The 20,564-nt window shown below is 36.5% G+C and overlaps 1 long non-coding RNA gene across 1 annotated transcript; it reads right to left on the bottom strand.

Moving 5' to 3' along the window:
* Positions 1-1,859: 1,859 nt before the first annotated feature.
* LOC140002018 (uncharacterized) lies at positions 1,860-18,911 on the bottom strand. Its single transcript, XR_011807868.1, has 3 exons — positions 18,525-18,911; positions 5,395-5,507; positions 1,860-1,982 (listed from the first exon to the last, which is right to left on the bottom strand). It is a non-coding gene; the product is annotated as an uncharacterized lncRNA (long non-coding RNA).
* Positions 18,912-20,564: the final 1,653 nt, after the last annotated feature.

The following is a 20,564-nucleotide window of genomic DNA, read 5'->3' as shown; positions in this document are numbered from 1 at the left end:
TCTGCTATGGAATGACAAGTCAGGTAAAAGAAAATAATAATAATTAAAAAAAAAAAAAACACTAGTGGAAATACAATTACAGTTTACTGATATATTTTTACATGCTGGACCTTGCATATTTTACTATCAGTTTGTGGGTTTCTGATGATTTTATTGACAAAGTGGGCAGATTCAGATCTCAAACTGCAAAGTGAAACACAGAGAAACCAGAAAAAAAATATTCTCAATATAGCTTTATTCAAAGCCATTAAAAGCTCTTCTGAAATGAGCAGGCCCCCATCCAGCGTAATTAGCTCACTGCCAATTAAAACCAGATTCAGTATTTTAATGCCTTCTATTCAGTATACATAAGTGTTATTCTCCAGTTGCAGTGCTTTAAATTGAAATATCATTTTTAAACTTCTGAAGAATTGGAAGTTGATGTCAAAAAAAAACTGTTAAGAGCACTAGGTGATGTGAGTTAGACAGTGAAATGGATATCAGAACTGTTAGAATGTCTTATTCAAAGCTGAAATTTCATGTCCTCCATGTCAGTAAAACAAGCAGCTTATCCCAAGTAACGTCATATCCACTTTACAGACTGATATTTGAAATGATGAACAATGGAAAGCTTGTGAAATGCTGTCCCCAGTACACTTTATAGCTACTGGGGAGTGCATTAGACAAAATTGGGTATATTTTAATGACTACCTGCACTGAAATGATAAAGCCTGTCTTACCTAATTTTGGCCATCTAAAAGTTTGTGGTCTATTTTAGCTCCCTAATCTTTGTTAGACCAATATATCCCACTTTCTTCACTGACAAGTCTGGATCATGGACTAAATTGTTATTGATTTCAGTTAGGTGAAATGAACACCACTTTAAGTCCTAAAGATTTAATCCTAAAGACTTAACCCTTGGATTTAAATATTTTATTTATTAACATATTACAAACATATGTGGTTGCTTTTGTAGTATCCCTTCCATATATTGGCTTACATATACAAAACTGCAACCTCAGTATGCATTCAGATATATGCCTATAGTTTCAAACAGTCTTTTAGAATACATTCCTATTTGTGTCTTGGTTTTGTAGATAAGAGACTAGCCTACTAACAAACCCACTTAAACAAAATAAGCATAGAGGTTTAATGAAACCACTGGGAAATAACTAATTAACTGTCTCCACTAAACAGTTCAACTTAAATGAAGCAAAGCACTTGGGTATCTGTTTAATTTTGACAACTTGTTTAAATAATCAAAGAAAAAGAGTCTCAGTCATATATTGAGTATGTCAATTAAAATGTTGTACAGAAATGCCATTGATCTCTTCCATGGAGTTTTGCTGAAATCCTTATCTTTTTATTTTCAAGGCATCTTAGAAATATGTTACATTACCAGTTTTCAGTACTTCACAGGTTTGGATACATAGCACCCAGCCTCAAACTGAGCTCGTATGCTTGTTTGACCAGTTTAGTTTTAAACTTCTCAAATTTCCATCCTGACACACTAACTTACTACAGTTAGTATGAATCTTATTTTGGATTACAATGCCACTCCATTAGCCCACTTCTTATTTTAAGCTGTATATTCTGGACTTTTGGCACAGATGCTCTGTTTACTGGACAGGGGTGATTCCTGCATATCTGTTCTAACACAGATCCACTACCATTGCACTTTCTCAGTGGAAAAAGTTGAGCAATAATTGGCAGTATCAATGAAACATAATAGCCTTTTTTTTTTTAATTTAGGCAGTAGTTTACTACAAAAGCAATTACAATAAATGCCTTAAGTAGAAAAAAATAAAAATAAAAATAAAAATAAAAATATAGAGGGTAAGCAAATATATTTTGTGCAAAATATTCCTCTTACTCTTCACTCTGCTAGAAAACAAAAATGGGTGCTCTCTGGAGAAAGTCGGTATTCTCTGCAGTTTGTAGGGTGCTTACCTGAGATGTCATTCATCTAAAGAACGAGTTCTGCAGCATCCTCTGAGCACGCTCTGTAAGTAATAGGATCCAAGAAGCATTTTTGGAAGTTTTTTAAAATCTCAACCATGAGGGCTTAAATCAATGCTTATTTGCTTTCTCATAGCTTACCTAGAGTAGTAATCATCTTAAAACAAGATCACAGCAAACTCCTGATAAAGACCATTATGTTACTACAGATATAAAGCCTGTAGTGCAACAGAAAGTGAACTTCTAAAGAACAACTTGTTTCCATGTAAGAACTTTCAGCAATTCAGTATGCTCTAGTAATTCAATCACAAGCTGTTACATTATGTGCAAGAGTCCCTGGGTGAAATTGTGTAGTTTGGGTTATGCAGGAGTTCAGCCAGGATGATCATAATTGTTCCCTGCAGCCTCTAAATGTATTTAAAAACAACAACAACAAAACACCACCAAAAAAAAAAAAAAAAAAAAAAAAGCTGAGACTCACTTATGTAGAGGAAGCTGAATTGTTCCAATTGTTTCTAAATATTGGTCTTTCATTTTGTTTTCCTCAAGAGCTGTTCTTGACCTGAGATTACTTTAATTTTATTTTTATTTTGGTCACAGTGACCATTTCAAAAAAAAAAAAATCTGAGGGATACCACAGTTTTTAGGATAACATTAGGAAAATGAGATGAAACAACAAATAGTTTAAACTTGAATATGAACTAAGAATTTTTATTTTCCTGCACATAATATTTCCCATTGAAAGCAGCTGAACTGACCTGACAGAGTTTAAGATCAATGAGAACATGGAAACATTTTAATATAGAAAACACCAGTCAAATGCAATTGTCATACTACAAGAAAGGAAGTTCATGAAGGTTTGGAAATTGAAGTTTTCCAAATATAATAATTTGACAGATATTAATATCTAATACAATATTATTCTCTCCTTTTTTTTTTTTTAAACATATCACAACCACAAGCTTCTTCAGCTACAAGCAAATAGTGTAAAACTGAGCACTGTCATAATAAAATTAATACAATAAAATTTAGTAGGTTTCTCAGAAAAAAAAGAAAAAAATCTACTAAATTACTTCTGATGCTTCCAGCATCGTATTATGATATTCATTCATTTAGGTATAATTCTGATACAGAAAAGTGAAGAAATAAACTCATATGGAGTTGTTTTTATGCAGGAAAGGATTTGTCAAAACAAGTCAGTGTCAGAGAGTCTCTAACATCATCTGACATTTGGAAATACTCCAGACTCAGATGGACTAGTCTGGGCAACCTGTACCAACATTTAAATCATTCTTGATTTGAGTAGGGTTTGTACTAGTCCACAAGTTCCTTTCAACCTAAATTATTCTACAAGTATAAACACAGACTGGATCAATTCTAAAATCATCCTTCATGAATTTTGCCTATATTCCATACCTTTCACCTAGGCTATATGAGATTGTTTGTCTAGTCCAGGTCTCTCACCACTGAGGCCTCCTCTCCTTCCCATCTTCAGAGATTCACACACACAATATCAGGAGTCAGAGACAAAAACGCTTGCCTACTGTTTTCTGCTTAACCTAGTCACAGCAAAACAAATTAGAGGCCATGACTAAAATGAGCAAGGAGTGAAGTTGTCCAATTGAGTTTACTGCATGGTGGACCAGCTTTCGTTGTTAGACACTCCTCACCTCCTCCCTCCAGCTTCTCCCAAAGTTGGAGATATTTGAAACCTTGGGATATGCAGCCAAAAAACTTTTCCTATCCATGGACAATTGGTGTTTCCACTGAGCAGTCATGCAAAAAGACATGACTTCAACACTAACTCTCCCAGGTGAGGCTTTGGATATAATTGGCTGACTGTGTTGGGAAGGAGTCCTTCATGTAAGGCTTTCTTAGCCATACTTCCCTTATCAGGTCTTCCAGAGAAATTAAATGGCAGAAATTTTATACTGACATTTCTGATCAGGTTAAGGCACAAAAGAAATGCCACTTGGCTACTTGATTAAACAAGCACAAATACAGAATCACAGAATTTCTAGGTTGGAAGAGACCTCAAGATCATCGAGTCCAACCTCTGACCTAACGCTAACAGTCCCCACTACACCATATCCCTAAGCTCTACATCTAAACGTCTTTTGAAGACTTCCAGGGATGGTGACTCCACCACTTCCCTGGGCAGCCTGTTCCAATGTCTAACTCAGCATTTTTCTTTGAAAAATTACTAAACCAAAGATATAAACTAAGTGGCTTACCCAAAGTCACAAGTGACATCACTGAATGAGCGAAAAAAGAATCCAGATAGCCAAAATATTAATCTGCCACTGCACACTCTCTTGGTAACAGGGTTTTGCTTTGCTGGGTTAAGGATAATGGGTTACAAGTTTTTTCAAAAATTTTTTTCACGTCAAAGACACATGAAGAACAGAATAGTTCTTTGCTTCCATAGTGTTAATTCTAAATGTGAAGAAAACTGTAGTCAAATAAATGCTGGGAAATTAAATTCCTTCCTAACCTTCTAGTGTGACTTAAAAATAAATAAATAAATAAAGACATATTTTCTTTTTCTTCCTGGAGAGGCCTCCAGACCTCTGCCTTCAAGCTGCCTTTCACAAAACAACCCTTTAATTTATAGGTGTATTGTGTTAGAGATCTCTAGCATGGTTGCAAAGAAAGAGTGAAAAATATTTTTACATCAGAGGAAAATAATGTATCCCATGGGGGGGGGGAAAAAACATACTAACATGAATGCATTTATTTATCTTTTGCAAATGTAGGCACCACAAAGCCAAAATTAAAATAATGTTTGAAAGTAATATCTTATCCTAGTGGATAGTAGCAGCTGTTCACAGTGAAAGAAGAAAGGCAAAATACCTAGGATAAGTAGGAAGATAATACTGTACTAAAGATCCACTATATTTGCACTGAACCATGCTTTCTGTTTCTGCTTTCATCAGTGTTGTATATAATAAAAGATGGTTGCCACTGAAATTTGATGTTCAAGCAAGTATGAGCAAACATAGAATATGATCTGGAGCATCATTTGTACTGGTGAAATTCTTAGCCAGAAGCCCACAGAACTACAAGATATTAAATAGATTTATTGCCTATCAGTTTTATACCAGAGGGAGAATATCTGCTTCTCACAGTGAAGAGATGCATTATAAAAAAAGTAACTGTGATACTAAGAAATCATCATTCAACCAAGCTAAAAAAAATGATAAATATTCCCTTTGTGGCTGATTTTTATCTGGCTGCACCTGACTGCGAATGTTTTCACAGGAAGATACCACAGATCTTAAAAGGAGAGTAACTCTAAAGAACATTTCCTAGTATTAATTTAACCCCCTCCATCCTCTTCCCCATTTTCCCAAGTTGTTCACCAGAACAGAGAAAATCCCTTTATCAGTGCATCCTGAATCTACAGGGAACTCAAAAGATAAGTCACACAAAACATAGAGAACAAATTTTCATTACCATTTTATACCTTCAGCAAAGTAAAGGTGGTCACAATCTGATAGAAATTCTTGTTTCTTCTGGAGTTTCACTGTCCTTCATAATGTGGAAAGGACTAAAAAGATCCTCATGTCCTAGAGAATATGAAAAATACATTTCTGTCTCGTCCTTCTGCAAGTTACAGAGACTAGGGAAAAGACCCTTATACTCTCTATGTTGTATGTACTAACATAAAACTCAAGCTCAAAAACACAGAATAACTATAAAGGACATCCTCTATTAAGCAAACATTTACGGCATAGTAAAGTTATTACATTATATCATGATAAAGCATTCAATAATTAATTTCATCCTTGTTTTGCCAGCTTCTATAAGTCAGGAATTACAGGAGATGGAACACATTAATAGGCAGATATAAATGCCTTTTAAGTCTCACTGATAAAATACTAATGTCACAGATCAACAGTAAGTCTCATCCTCTTAACATAACACCGGTGTAAAAGGCTTATTCCTATTTAAAAGTTTTATTCTTTTTTTTATTATTATTATTTTTATCAGTAAAAATAACCAAAGGGCAGCAGGATGGAAGACACTACTTTTCCTATTCTCAGCTCATTTAGTATATAGTTTTTCACTCTATATTCAATAAGATGTGGTTTGTTTTCCATGTGTGTCTTTTGGCTGTAGCTTTCTCTCTCTGCCTCATCTTTTTTAACTTTCTTTTCTGAATATGGACATTTACCTGTTTCTAGTGGATGTTTCTGAGTGGAATGTGGAGTACACTTCTCTATCAAATTCATTTGTTGATATTTAAATTAATATCCTTTACCCTTCCAGAAATGTATTTCTTCTGAGAGCTGAAATTCATTTTGACTGTGAGCACACAAGGCTGTTTTTTATAAGGGATTGTTGGGCCCCCATGGGAGCTATCATCTGTGACAGCAAGCATTAAGCTTTGAGCAATTGTACTACAGGTTCCGATGAAAGTGTGCTCCAACTCTTACTCCAAAGTCCTCCGGGCAGGAAAATGTAGAGGCACTCAGGTCTTTATATAGCAGATAAAATGCCTTGTAAATAATAAAAAGAACCTGTATCTTTCTGGTAAATACGTGCAGCCAGAGATCATGTCCAAATTAAAGAACAACTCATTTCATGTGAAGAAAAATAGGGAAAGAACAACATTTGACATGGAGTGACTCCCTGTTAATATCTACACAGTCACACACAAGCTGAAGGGCAAATCTAGTACTCCCTGTACATAGGAGAAAGACTGAAGATGAAGAGAATAGTACCTCTGTGTAAACACTAAATTCAAGCCTGTTCCTCTTTCTCATCTATGTTTTGCACTGAATTGAATGTGTTTATTTAATTGAGAATCTGATCTGTGTAAGTTTTTGTAAATAGAATTATTTACCCAGCCTATTTTCAAGTTCTCCCTATTTTCAGAAAATAAATAAATAAATAAAGTTCACCAGTTCACCATTAATGAAAGATCCACCTTTCATTAATGTTGCAGCTTAATTTTCCCTCTCATTTCTTCCTTCAACATTTTTTTTCTTTTTTTCTTAGATCATACACTTCTCCAATTCTTTTGATGCATATTCAACAAGTGGATTACTCCAGAAATTAATTGTTGCACAATGGGGGCAAAGAGAGTGCTGGGGCCTCGTCTTACAATTGATTCTGTACAGACAGAAAACCCAACTGGTTTTATGTCTGTTGTTTAGACTCAAACAAGAGACCCAATTGGACAAGAAATGGTATTGTTTGTCCTCTATATACTGAAAGAAGTCAGTATCCTGGTTGACTCAATTTATCTTAACCCAAAGAAGGAACCTCAGTTTATGAGAAAAAAAATAAAATAAAAAAAAAAAAATCAGACTTTAAAGAAAGATGCTTATTTGTATTATTATTTCTAATTCATGTTTCTCCAATTTTTGTCTTAAACGCCCATCTCCACCCCCCTGCAGGATTCTTACCAATCCCACAACTGAGTGTATAGACAGCTGCTTCCTCTAAATAAAGTATTTACTGTACTTCTATTGAACATAAAACACTAAAGACTGTCTTTTTTTTTTTTTTTTTTTGGCAGGGGGGTGGTAGTAGTAATTTCTTTTGGCCTCTGCTTTTTCAAAGGAAGAAGAAAAAGACAAAGGACTGTACCATTCAGTACAATCACTGATTTCAATATTATGTTGTGTTTTTTTTTTTTGACACAGCACAATTGATATTCTGCTATTGCATTATTGAAATAAAATATATCAACATTTGTAAACTTTCTACATGTCAAAGAAATTTCCTACAAAATTTGCTATGTAGATATTTTGCCTAGTGAAATTTGATGAACAGTGGCAACACAATGTATAGATTTCCAACAACTCCGTGTTTTACTGCTTCTTCTGCTGACTGTACTTATCAAATATATATTGTAAGATATATCTCTCAACTTCTAAACATGAGAGGTGTATCACCACTGAATAGTAAAGAAGGTGTTCTGCCATATTTTCAAGTAAATACAAAATGTCGTCTCTTTTTTTTATTTTATTTTTATTTTCTTATTTGTTTCTTTCATTTTGATCAAATGGGTATGTATTTCTAGCATAGCTTCTGTTTCCAGAAAATCACCTTTCTTTGGGGGGTGAATTTACTAAGCAGTTAGGCTGAAATATATCATATGACAGCAGCTGTGTCTTATTAGTGTCTTATATATGTTGTTGATAAAATAGTACCATGTAAATAGTACTATTAAAATAGTACTGTGATTTATTTTTTTTTAATCGTTTCAATTAAAATAAAATGTCAGTAGTGATACTTCAGTTGTTTTTTTTCCACTGTTTTTAACATTTGTATTTATTCTTTTGTGCACCCCTAGAAGCACAATAAATTGAGGTTAGCTACCTTTAAAAAGTTCTTCCTATTCAAATATTATTTTCTTCCCAATCCATTTCACTTCACCACTACCACCCATAAGTCACCTCTGTTGTAGAAAAGTAACATGCTTTGTTCATATTGTATTAAGTCTATATTGGTAGTAGAAATTTAAACAAATATTTTAATATTTGATGGTTTAATTTTGATATTTTTCTCATGCTTTTCACACACATAGATTATTAGTCTTGATCAGGTTTAACCATGAAGAAATCGGAAAATTCTCTGCTATGGCTTCTGAATTTACATAGAAAAACACCAGGATATTCTTGTTCAAAGTTAGATTTTAAAATTAAGTTGGAGACATCAAAATAAGTTTTACAAAGAACAGAAGGCCCTAGAATTGGGTTATCAAAATCCCTGATCTATTTGTTGCCACATAGCATGCAACAACATAAATAAATAGCAAACTAGGCATGGAAACAAACATGCTCAAGACCATGTCTGGCCCCTGAGGCCACCTGTCACAGAGGAGCGGTGTCCATGTTTTGAAATTCCCTTGTCCTCCAAAGCATTGTGACCATATGCAAAACACCTGCAGGAATGGTGTCTGGCCTGCACCAAGCTCCCAGGAATCAGTGGCACAATGACAAATGTCTTGGGCCAGAGCTGCAGCAGCAACTGCCAACAGCAAGGAAGAGCAAATGCCAGTCCTCTGCTCTGGCTCTGCACAAATTTGTATCGTAGGCCTAGGGATAAAGTCTAAGTAGTTTGATTGCCCAGTCTTTCACTGTTTTGTGAGTGTTTAAAGCTGAACTTCTGCTACTTCTGATATCAGAACAGCCCAGCTTCCACACACACAAGCACAACTGAGATACACAAACCATCACTTGGTCATCTGTCTTTCATAAATTCAGTCCTGTAAATAGTTCTTTCTTAAAGAACTATTCATGTCTTGGGATGACTGTTGTTTCATTTCAAACCCAGCACAGGTGGGGTAAGGATATAAGAACTCTGTGCCCGTGTAGAAACTGAAACGCTACATTTCTAGAGGGGATTCCCACATCTCCTTCCTGCTAAATCATCTGCAAAGTGAAGGACATGTCACTGCTCAGCAGATTGAGGCATTCAGTTAGGAAAGAGAGATTAGGGTTCAAGTCCTACTTGAAAAGCTTCTTTAAATATATAGACTACCCTGGAGCAAAGCTGCAACAATTGATCTCCTGAAAGTGAGACACGGGTACAACCTTACCCTTCTCCTCTGTTCCAAAGCTTCTTTTTGTAAAAAGAAGCAAATTAAATTAAAAACATGACCCTGGAAAGATCTCTTCACAGTCTGGCAGTTAAGGCATTACTCTGCAAGATGGCTGAAGTGAGGACAAGTCACAACCACACTGTCCCTGTTGAATGGCAAGGCAAAGCTTCCTGGCAGGGCTCCGGGCCTTCCCCTCTGTCAAGGGGAATGTACCCCAATATACATCCATGGAAACTCCCACTCTTCACCCAAGAGAATGCTTGTACATGTGCACATTGTGGTGCTTTCTTCATTCAATTAACTGTTTAGGAGACAATATTCATCTCTGGGCTACACTTCATCCCTGGACAGTGGACTCACTTGAATACCACACATCTGAAAGGGTAACAGTTAACATCTGGCCCAGAAGTAGCCAAGTTCTTTTCACAGTTCATTCCTATTCTGACAATTTATAATTCTATCCATTAGAGAATCTCTTCGGGATCCTGGTCATAAATCTAGATGGAATTTATGTGATGGGGCAGGAAAGAGAATCTGTGTTCTTTAAGTCATAAGTCAGGAGCATGCTACTGAAATTCTACATATTTAGGCACGTGAAAGCTCAGTGAAATGACTTTTTCACTACTTGCTTCTCTCTGTCTTCTTTCAGAAATAAGAAAACTAGAAAAAAAAATGAAAAACAATGTTGCTCAGAGGCAGATGATTTAGCAAATGTGCATTACATAACGGGAAAAAAAAATAATCAAGTGGTTTTGTTTTAAGTTTAGTTTACGCTAAAAGAAAATGGAAATCCATGTCTTTTTTTCTGCCTTCAGTATAAAAACATAAGTTTCAAATATTGTGGACAGGTGAGCATTTCCATGCAAACTTGAGTGACACAAAAATTCAGAAATCAAATCTCAGAGGTGAAATATTAGCATCGTACTGTGGGGAAGCTATCACATGGCTCAGGTCCCCCTCTGCCTGTTACCCTGTTTATGTGAGCTGAACATAAAATTTTTACATTTGGGACTGAAAGAAAGCTCTTCAGTATTATGATGATATTCTAATCCTAGATTTACAGTCATGGAACAAGTTTCTGGAGCATTTTCAAACAGCATAATGTCTCAATGGCACATATTGCCAGGCTGTAGTTTTAGCAGATAACAAAAATAGCTCTTAATGGATAGCATGTGCTAGACACCAGTAAGTACATTCCCTGCCAAAACACTCAGCCATTTAAGTACAGCCAGGGAGGCCAATGAACAGCCTTTATATATAACTACATGCAATAAAATAGAAAGAGAGAACTTTTTGCTTCCTTTCACCCAGACAGTTTCAGACACTGAATACTGGTTGTAAGCTCATCTGTCTGGCAACTACAATGGCCTATGCATAAAACAGTGGCCTAGAGGCCACTTTGTTCCAGCATCTAGATTGCTTCTGCGTATTTTTTTGTACTCAGTTCTCTCATACTCGAGATGGTGTACCTGACATATCAGTATGCATATTTATTAGTGCAGTTTCTCAAATTGTCAAAGCTTTCCTCTCTCAAGCACTTAAAACCTGACTTGTACAGCATGCCAATGTACCCTTTTTTTTTTAAAAAAAAAAAAAAAAAAAAAAAAAAAAAAAAAAAAACACTACCACTGTATAATTTACATTTATACTTCACTTTTCCTCTTTTCAACTGACAGGTTGAAGATTCTTCACCTATCTCAAGGGTGGGACCTTCAGCTGCTCAGACTCCCTGACTAGAGCTCCATCTGTTTCCCAGCTATATGGAAGACAAGACAAGCAGCGGAGCTGGGACTCTCCAGGAGCCGAAGACACTGACTGATTAATGATCCAGAAAACAGATTTTCTGGAACAGATTGTTATCTATTCACCCACAGCGTATAATACACACTGCAATGTGTCAGAACAACCAGGTGTTAAAATGTACATTTCCTTTAAGAATACAATAATCTTTCCTTGGAATACATGCAAGGTTCTCTCATACCAGCCAGCCTCCAACACAAGCTAGGGGTACCCAGTTGATCTGTTTATACCAGTTATCTACATCCCCATGTAAAATAATTCCTCTGGATGTCAGTCTTATTTTCTGAAATTTAGCTCCATTAATCAGTACAGAATGCCCGATTTAATATTGCATGCAATTATAGGTATTCAATATGGAAAGACTATAGAAGACCAGCTTTAAAAGTAGTAAAAACATTTCTACAAGAGCTCTTCATTGTTTTACGGATACTTTCCAAATATTTCTGTTTTTAAATGCTCCTCTGTTTCCTCTTAGATGCCTTTTGATTTAACTGCCTATTTTCTGATAGGTTAATATCACACAGGTAATTGGTATGATCTATGACAAACTAAAAATACAGAAAGAATCCCGTATTTATCGCACACAATAATTTCATTCTTATTATGTGCTTATCAAATGAGACTTTGACTATTCAATATTTAGCAAACAGTACATTGCTTTGCATTATTCAAGTCCTAAACAACAAGCATTCTTCATGATCACTTTTCACCCCTTCCTTATTCTGTCCTAATCATCACTCCTAGAACAGATTGAAGTTTCCTCATGACTGTCATCTCCATATCGTTATTTCCATAGACAAAAGAATAATGTAGGAAAATTCTAGGGTTATGTTAAAATAATAAAATAGGTCTGAATACGTCACATAGTACATTATGTGTCTGTTCAGGTTCTGGTGAAAATTTTGCTATCAATATTCCATGGGCTTCACTGAAGTGTTTAGGAAAGGCAGTGAGACAGAAAGTCACTGGGCATGACCAGTGAATAATGGAACTACAGAAAAGAGTAAGAGGCTTTTGTAGCTAAATCAGCGATTCTCCTATAGTAGGAAGCTTTTGTAGTTAAATTAGTAAAAGAGAAAGATATGCATGCTCCACATCTTTTAGGGAAGTCCCCTATTTAAAATAGACAGGGAAATTCAAAAAGTGGTACTCGGCCCTAATAATTCTCTTTACTATTTTTTTCCTAGCCTGCCAGAGTGTGTTTGAATACATTTGGGATTATACTAACAGCAATAGTAGCATAAGGAAAGAAACCTTTATGAGGCTGTAACTGAACCATTAATTTCTCTTTTATCCATGTCGCCTGCAGCTGCACTCCACTAGCACAAGACAACATGAACAGGGGCTGTTCCTTTCTCAGCTGCTTTTCCACATCCTTTAAAATCACTTTTCTCACTCCAAATTGCAAAGTTAATTGTTTTCACTGTGGTTTGAAGTAAATAGTTTTAAACTTGGCATTTTATACATACACAGACTATAAAAATTACTGTGCTTTCAGAGTGGTTTGAAAAATAAAATAATAATTTTAAAAAGGGTCATAAAAGATAAAATTTATGAGAGCATTAAAACACACCACATCCTGTGAGCTGCAGTAAATAGCCTTAATAATTAAGTGACAATCTCAAACATACACATAAGTAATCTCTTTTATTTCTTAACCAGCTGAGGTAAGGTAGGGGAATTTGGGATGTACATTGCTTTCTTTCATTCTAGAGGACAGAAGCAGTTATCCTAACTGCACATATTAAGATTGCAATACCACAGAGTTCAATTTCAAATAAATAGCCTCATCTGTTTTTGTTATCTATCTGTTCTTCAATAAAGGGGAGTGAGGAAAGGAAATGTCATGCACAAACCCTTGATCAGGCTAGAACAGTGGGTATCTAAAATTAGTAAGTGCATCGTTAAGTTTTCAAAAAGCAGAAGTAAAAATGAATTTCATGCTTAGCCTATTTATAGCCATGTGCAACTGGCATAGTTTTCATACCACAATAATTATTTCATTGCTACTATAATACAGTATAAATCTTTCAATTTATGTTAATACAGTCCTGTATTGTTATCCTTCCCTGTTCTCCTGTGTTGCAAAGAAGGCGTGAAGATTCAGTGCTTCCTGCAGTGCAGCTGGTGACTCTCTGACAGAGTTACAATCACACTCACACATCTCATTCTGCTCTACAGAGCACAGTGAATATTAAACAATGATGACGTAATAGAGTCATCCTGACTACACAGTCCCTGAATTTTGTTTCTTTACAGATGTTCAGTTCAAGTTTGCATACTTCATCATCATCATCAAAAGCTTGGAAATGCATGGATATATTTCTATTTATTTTCTTGCTTCCATGCAAATCTATAGGAGGGAGTGGAACAGTTCCATGGAGCTAGAAGGAAAAAAAGCAAATTGTGTACAGTATCTAGGGTTGGGGGTTTTTGTGACGAAGTCTTCTCTGTAGCACCTTCTTCCTTCTTTCCAGTGATATCAAGCCCTTTCATATATTGCTCTGGGGCTGATTATCATCTTTGTTAGCTCTGGGCTTTACCAGCTGTACCTGTTTTAGGCAAAATTGGTTTGTCTTCTTATTATTATTTATTTTTTTCACTCTGAATTGTTGCTGCTTGAATGTCTTCTTTCCTAACTACCTTTCACAACAGCAAAGTGCAGAAGGAAAACAAAATGAAACAACATAAACCAATACACGCAGACAAACAAAAAGAAAAAAAAAAATATATATATATAACCTCTGAAAAATAAGTCATGGATTCCACAGAGATATGGACAATTCTGTAAGGATGCAGGAAAATAATGCCAAGTATAATGCAAAAAACTCCAGGAATCATGGGAAAAATCAGGAACTGGGCTATATATACATAAATTCTTTTTAAAGATGCCTACTTTTCTAGGACTTTTGATCACAGGGGAATCTGAAGAGTGGGCCCAGGGCCTATCGCTTTACCCTATTAAACAGGGAGAGTCCAGGGCACCTGTCTTGATAATTTACATGTTGGCATCACTGTAGCCTTTCAAAGACACAGGTTTCAGCAGCATAGTGACAAGATGAAGCTGGTGTCACTACATCTGTGATACCTACCTCAGCCTGTGAGAGATCCCAGTGGTTTCATCTCAGTTCCCTGAGTGCACTCTCTCAAGCATTACAGCCAAATAGAAGTATAATTTAACCCAAACAAAACAAAATTATCAGCTTTCCTGAGCGTCATCAACAGCATAATACAGAATTTAATTTGTTGAAGTAAATGTTAGAGGGTGTTTGTTCTGTTTCTCTCCTGAATTGCATCACAGACTAGGATATCATTGATTTTCAGCTCTAACCACAAACAAAATCTGTTAAGATCAGAGTTGCCATAATATTATTAGTTTCAGTTATGGGAAGTTGGCAAGGGATTTACTTTTCTGCAAAAGGACACTAATTATCTCATTATCTAGAGTTTTAAAACCATTTTCAAATGTGATGCTAACTAATTACATATGTCAACAGTCATACAGCAGAAAACAAGAATTAAAAATGTCTATCTGCTTTTAGTCCATTCTCCTCAGCACAAAAGAGCTGTGTAATACTCAGCTCATAATTTAATAACCCCAACCCAGAGGAAAGCGAGGAAACAGGAGGTTTATGTCAGCATTAGAAATATTTTTTTTCTCACCCATTATGTTATTAGTATAGATTCAAAGGCACAGAGATGATAATTCTGGCCTGGAAAAAATGAAATTCTTTTCTAAGGACCCTTTTAAAACTGATTTGCTCAATCAGATCTCTCTCCTGCTACCTGATCATGGCTATGGTGTTTTAGAGTGTCTAATCAAGACATGATTAGAGATGATGACATTAAGAAGGTTCAGGTTTAGTGCCATCATGGTGGCCAATCAATAAAGTAATTGTCCAACCCGGTACCCCAGTACTCAAGGGATCTGTGTACAAATCTCATTATTTTCTAACCCTTCCTGTCCTGAAATGAAAATAAAACTGATATGCTCTTTCGGTGTACAAATGCTCACTATAAGAATATTTTGTCTGGCATAAGCATTAATGCCTCACAGAACTTTCTTTCAGTATTATTTTGGCTTTATTGTGATTACAAGTGTATTCACACATCTGGTCATTTTTCATTTTCTCTATGCTTCGTATGTTCCAAACCTGAAACAGTGCCTGGATGTAGTTCTGTGAGTATCAAGATATCAGTAAAATATGCTTTTGCAATACTCAGAGCCCTTTGAGACTGGTTTTGGAAAGGTAGCCTGATCAGGTAGTTTCAAAGTTAATTAAAAATACAAATTAGAAAAATCTTCAAGCAAACAGAGGGTTTATTATGAAGTAGCAACAGGCTCGCTGTGTGAGTCAAAGCAAATAAAGACATCTTTTTTTAATGTTTTGGCTGGACAAGCATTAGACTCAGCATCTCTTCAGGGCTACTAATGGCTTTCCTAATTTTTGATTAAGCATTGGATGTTCCATTTTAACTACAGAGGAGCAGAACCCAAGAATTATTTCTAAGTTTTTTAAGGCAGAAGGGGCTAATAACAATTCACACATTAAATAACAATGATTCTGAGTTATCCAGCTTTATTTACCTTGCTGTGCCACTCATTTTTGTTTCAGAACAAAGAGCATTTTTATAAGTTCCTTCAGGATTAATCTATAAACAGTTTTCCATTTACATCTGTGTGTGGCTATATTCTGGCCATAGTCACTCTGTTGTCACTCTAACTCCACAGATTTCTGTGCTTTAGCCAGGGTAACTGAAATCTGGACCTGGTAGACAGAATGGGATTGTGTGGTGTTAGGCTCTGAACACTTTGAACAGAAACACTTAAAACACAATCATCCAATCATTTCCTATTTAATAAGAGAATACATTTGTATGTTACGTTTGTCCTGGTATCTGTTTACGTGGCAGGGTTTCGGCAGCAGGGGGCTGCAGTGGTGGCCTCTGTGAGAAGAGCCCAGCACATGTCCTGTGTCAGATAAGGGCCAGTTTCAGACTGCTCCAAAAGGAGCCACTGGCTGGAGCCAAGCGAGTGAGCAACACTGGTTGAGCCTCTGTGAGAGCAGATTTCAGAAAGCAGAAAACTGCTGCACAACAGCAGCTGGGAGAGAAGAGTGAGAACTAGCCCTGCAGACCCCGAGGTAATGCAGAAGGAGGGCAGGAGGTGCTCCAGGCAGGCAGCAGCAGTTCCCCTGCAGCCTCTGGAGAGGCCCCTGGTGGCGCAGGCTGGCCCCCTGCAGCCCACGGGTCCTACATGGAGCAGATCTCCACGCTGCAGCCCGTGGATTTAGCTGCCCAGCTGAGTAGAACCTCCACAACAAGACAAGGCTTGTTCCCTTGGTCTGTGTTTGTTGTTTGAATTTGGATCATCAGAGCAAATCAGGTACTTATTTATACATTTGCCAAAGGGCTTTATTCCCCCCCCGCCCACCCCCCCCCCCCCCCACGAGGAGACTGACTTAATTATTGATTGGGTTTGGTAAGTGCTTACTAGTAAGCATTATGTAACATACATGTAAAAACCAAGAAGTTTCAATGTGAAACTAGAAGTAAGAGTTGAAAGTTAAAGCTACCAGATTTAAGATTCTTTAAAAATTTGAATTTCTGATATACAACAGTTTACAAAGTGCCTTTTAAAACTAGCTTTCCTTAACACCTTAAGACTGAGTGAAATCTCCTTTGTTTATTATTTTCATGGTGTTCAGACTCCTATCTGATACTGTGTGAAGGATTTGCTTCTGGGAAAAAAAAAAAAATCAAAAGTAAATAAATCAACCAACCATGACTAGGGGTAGCTTATGGGAGCAAGCCAGCAGTACTTAAGCTCTGCACTACAAACAGGGTGTGTATAAGAACATAAATGAAAATGCAACTGAGAGGAAGAAAAAGAAATAAAAATACGATTTTGAAATAAAAGGGAAATGGGGAAAAAAAAAAAAAAAGTTACATTTAAAATGAAGCACTTAAAGCAGACTAAATTTTTGAAATATATTCCATTAAAAATAACAAAGAACTTGGGCAGCAAAAGTAGAATTTGACTACTATGAAGTTCCAGTAGAAAAAGAACAGAAGGAAAAGGCATGAAATAAGCAATGTTTTAGAACTAGAAATAAATAAGTGGAAGCAAAATAAAAGAGATAAATTGCATTGTAAAACCTATGATACTCAATTTGTTGTAAAATAATGCAATACAACAATAAAGCTATACAGACAAAAAAAAAAATTAAAGTTATCTGTATTTGAGACAAGGATTCAGGCCTCAGGTGTTTGGAGGAATAGCTGCAACAAGATTTTAAAGGGTTTTCAAACTACTAATAGTTTTATTTCTTTGCTTTACTTATTTTTACACTAGCAATTGCAAAGTGATAGACTACACGATAAGCACAAAGTGATAATAGAATTTGATAAGACAGAACATGTTCAGCGCAGTACAATTCATGCCAGATGGTAAAACTAGCACAAGTTACAAATAAATAAAAGATATCGTTCATTCAGGTCCAAAGCTGACCTCCCAGTATTCACAGGATGAATGTCAAATAAAGGGAAAAAGAAAAATCTTTGCCCTACAGCACAATTTGACAAGCAACCTCATGCTTAACCAATTACCTGTCCTCTCCCACATTTATTACTGGGTCGTATTTTGGCCTAACTCCAAGTCTACTCCAGCTCTATGATCTCAGTACAAGGCTTCACCCTCTCATTCAAAAGACGTATTTCTCCTCTCTTCCACCATGGCTTGACTCCTCTTGTTATAGCATGGAAGAAGTACTAGTCAGGCCCTGGTCCGAGACTTATTCCAGACCACATCTTAACCCTCAAGGAATGAAGAGAGGAGAAGCAAGAACAGCAAAACCATCAGAAATATAATCATTCACTCCTGCGACTCAGCAAGAGTTGCAACTTACCCAAGCCTTCAGCCTTGATTTCTATAGCAGAGGGAATTTCATTGCTAAAGTAGAATTTTTATGATACACATTCCTGCCAACAAATAAATACTCCAGGACCATTGATTAACATCAGAGAGACCATCATCTGGTACAGCTTTGTCATCTCTAGTCCAAGCAGTCTTCAAACTAACAGCTAAAGAAAATCTTTCTTATCCTGCATTGGTTGCTTATTTCCCTACAGGCAAGATACAATTTGCCAATCTTTCTGTAAAATATTCAAAGGCAGAACAAGAAAGAGTGTTACTAGTAAGTGGCCAAGGCACTAACTTTACACTTACTAATGTCTCTGATCTCTTCTTCCTCTGTTCCTGATTAGAATTAGTGTGTAGGTTCTGGCTGGAAGCAGTCATCTTCACACCCAGTTGCGTGTGTGGCAGTAGCTGCTGCAGGTGCAGACCCTCCGTTAAAGTCAGAGGTCCCTCCAGCCCCATAGGCATGCTGCAGCTGTGCCTCCTCCTGTTAGCCTGGCTGCTGCACTGTGAGTATAAGCCCAGCTCTGGTGACTGTTCTGCTTATACAGCTCTTCAGTAAAGAGTAAGGGCCTGACTCCCCATTGCCTTGGGCTGTGTGCTGTCATTTACCTCTATGCAAAGTGGGTATAAAATACTGCTCTAGCAGTACTTTAGACAGATGAAAACTACTAAGATCAAGCTAACAGCATGAGATGGTTTCCTCTGAGCAAGAGACTTCAATAAGATGCTTTCATTTAAGTGTAAAATTCTCTGCTTTTCCTGTAATGTAGATTTAGCCGAGACCAATTCTTTCACAGGCAAGCCTCTGAGTTGTTTTTGTTAGCTTTCTTGTTTTCCTCATATCTCAACAAACACAATCAAGGCTGCCACTGTAAAGGCGTCTTACCAGGCTTACGTGATCCACGCAGCAGGCTACAACAATGCCTACAAAAGATCTGAAATAAAAGCAAACTGATCCAGAGGAAAGGGATAGTAATCAAAGTTAAAATTGTTAATGAAAGGGGGAAAAAATCTTTAAATAGCTAGCCAAGTAAAAAAAAAAAATGCTGGTGAAAGATGATTGAATTGTTAGCTTTAAGTACAGAGAAACAAGTGGAAGCAAGACTCATGTGTCCCAAAGCTGAAAGTGGCATTCTCTTCACTACCTTGAACATTGTAAGAAAATGACCCATTGATGAAGGTGGCAGGATGGATTCAGCAAAAATGTTGCAAGAAAAGGAAGCAGGACCACACTAAAGTACTAAAGTATACATTCAAGACCTGTAGTCTTTAATGGCCCAAGAGAGAGACGCACCTAATTCCTTACTTCTGGGTTTGGGTTTTTTTCTGTGGCTTGTTCATTTCCATTCTCTGTAAGTTCACACAGTATGTCCTTGCTACTAATTTTATAACTTAGTTTTTATCATCAGATGTAACATCCTGTAGAAGAAAAATATTTCCCCTTATACAGCTTAGAAGTATATGGCTTAGACTATACAGCTTAGAAATTGTGGCTGCACAGCATCTTCCCCTCTACCTACAGGGGTAGGAGATGTCATAACATATCGTTTGCAAAACCAACAGTGTCTGAGTAGTTCAAACATCAGTGGTGCTATGTATCCAAACATGTCTGAATTACAGTCAAAGGCAAAACTTATACAAGCTAGCTTCAGACCAGACAGCTTGTGTGCCAACAGCAATGTATCACAGTATGACTGCAGCTCCACCTTCACTATTCCAAATCAATTACCCAATGCGATAAACAGAATTACAGAGTACAGCAGACATGTCACTTCTAATAATATGTAATATACTGTGTATATACATAATATATATAGTTATAAATATTAGCAATAATAGTAATATGGGATAAATTAGCAATAAACCTTTTGTAGTAGAGTTTTGGAGATATATAAGAGGAATGTGCTGCATAGAACATACTTTTTTAATTAGTCCTCCTGTTTTTTTCAGGTGGAACACCCTTTTTCCTTGACTAAACAATGAATTACTTACAACAGAAAGATGGAGGACAAATCTAGTCATATTTGATGAATACTCTACCCATCCGTTCATCTGTAGGCCAGGCTATCTCATTGTATGATGCAATTACATCTCTCTCCATGGAATCCCACTTTTTGCTGTTAAAGCAGAGTCAGGAACCAGTCTCTGGGCAAGTGGTTTGGCTTAGGGTTTGGCTTAGCTACATCCACACTACACAGCACTTGGTACCCATCTTCCCCTCGGCCTCAGTCACCTTATTTCATGCTTATCATCTCTCTACATTTCATTTTCAGTCCTATATGCCTAGACTACTAAGAAACCTGTGTTGCAGCCTATCAGAGTATCACTGTATGTAACTGGGATGAA

Source organism: Anas platyrhynchos, chromosome 3 (assembly GCF_047663525.1).
Source record: "Anas platyrhynchos isolate ZD024472 breed Pekin duck chromosome 3, IASCAAS_PekinDuck_T2T, whole genome shotgun sequence".
Taxonomy (NCBI): Eukaryota; Metazoa; Chordata; class Aves; order Anseriformes; family Anatidae; genus Anas; species Anas platyrhynchos.
The sequence above is the reverse complement of the archived record's forward strand: the minus strand, read 5'-3'. Positions and strand labels throughout refer to the sequence as shown.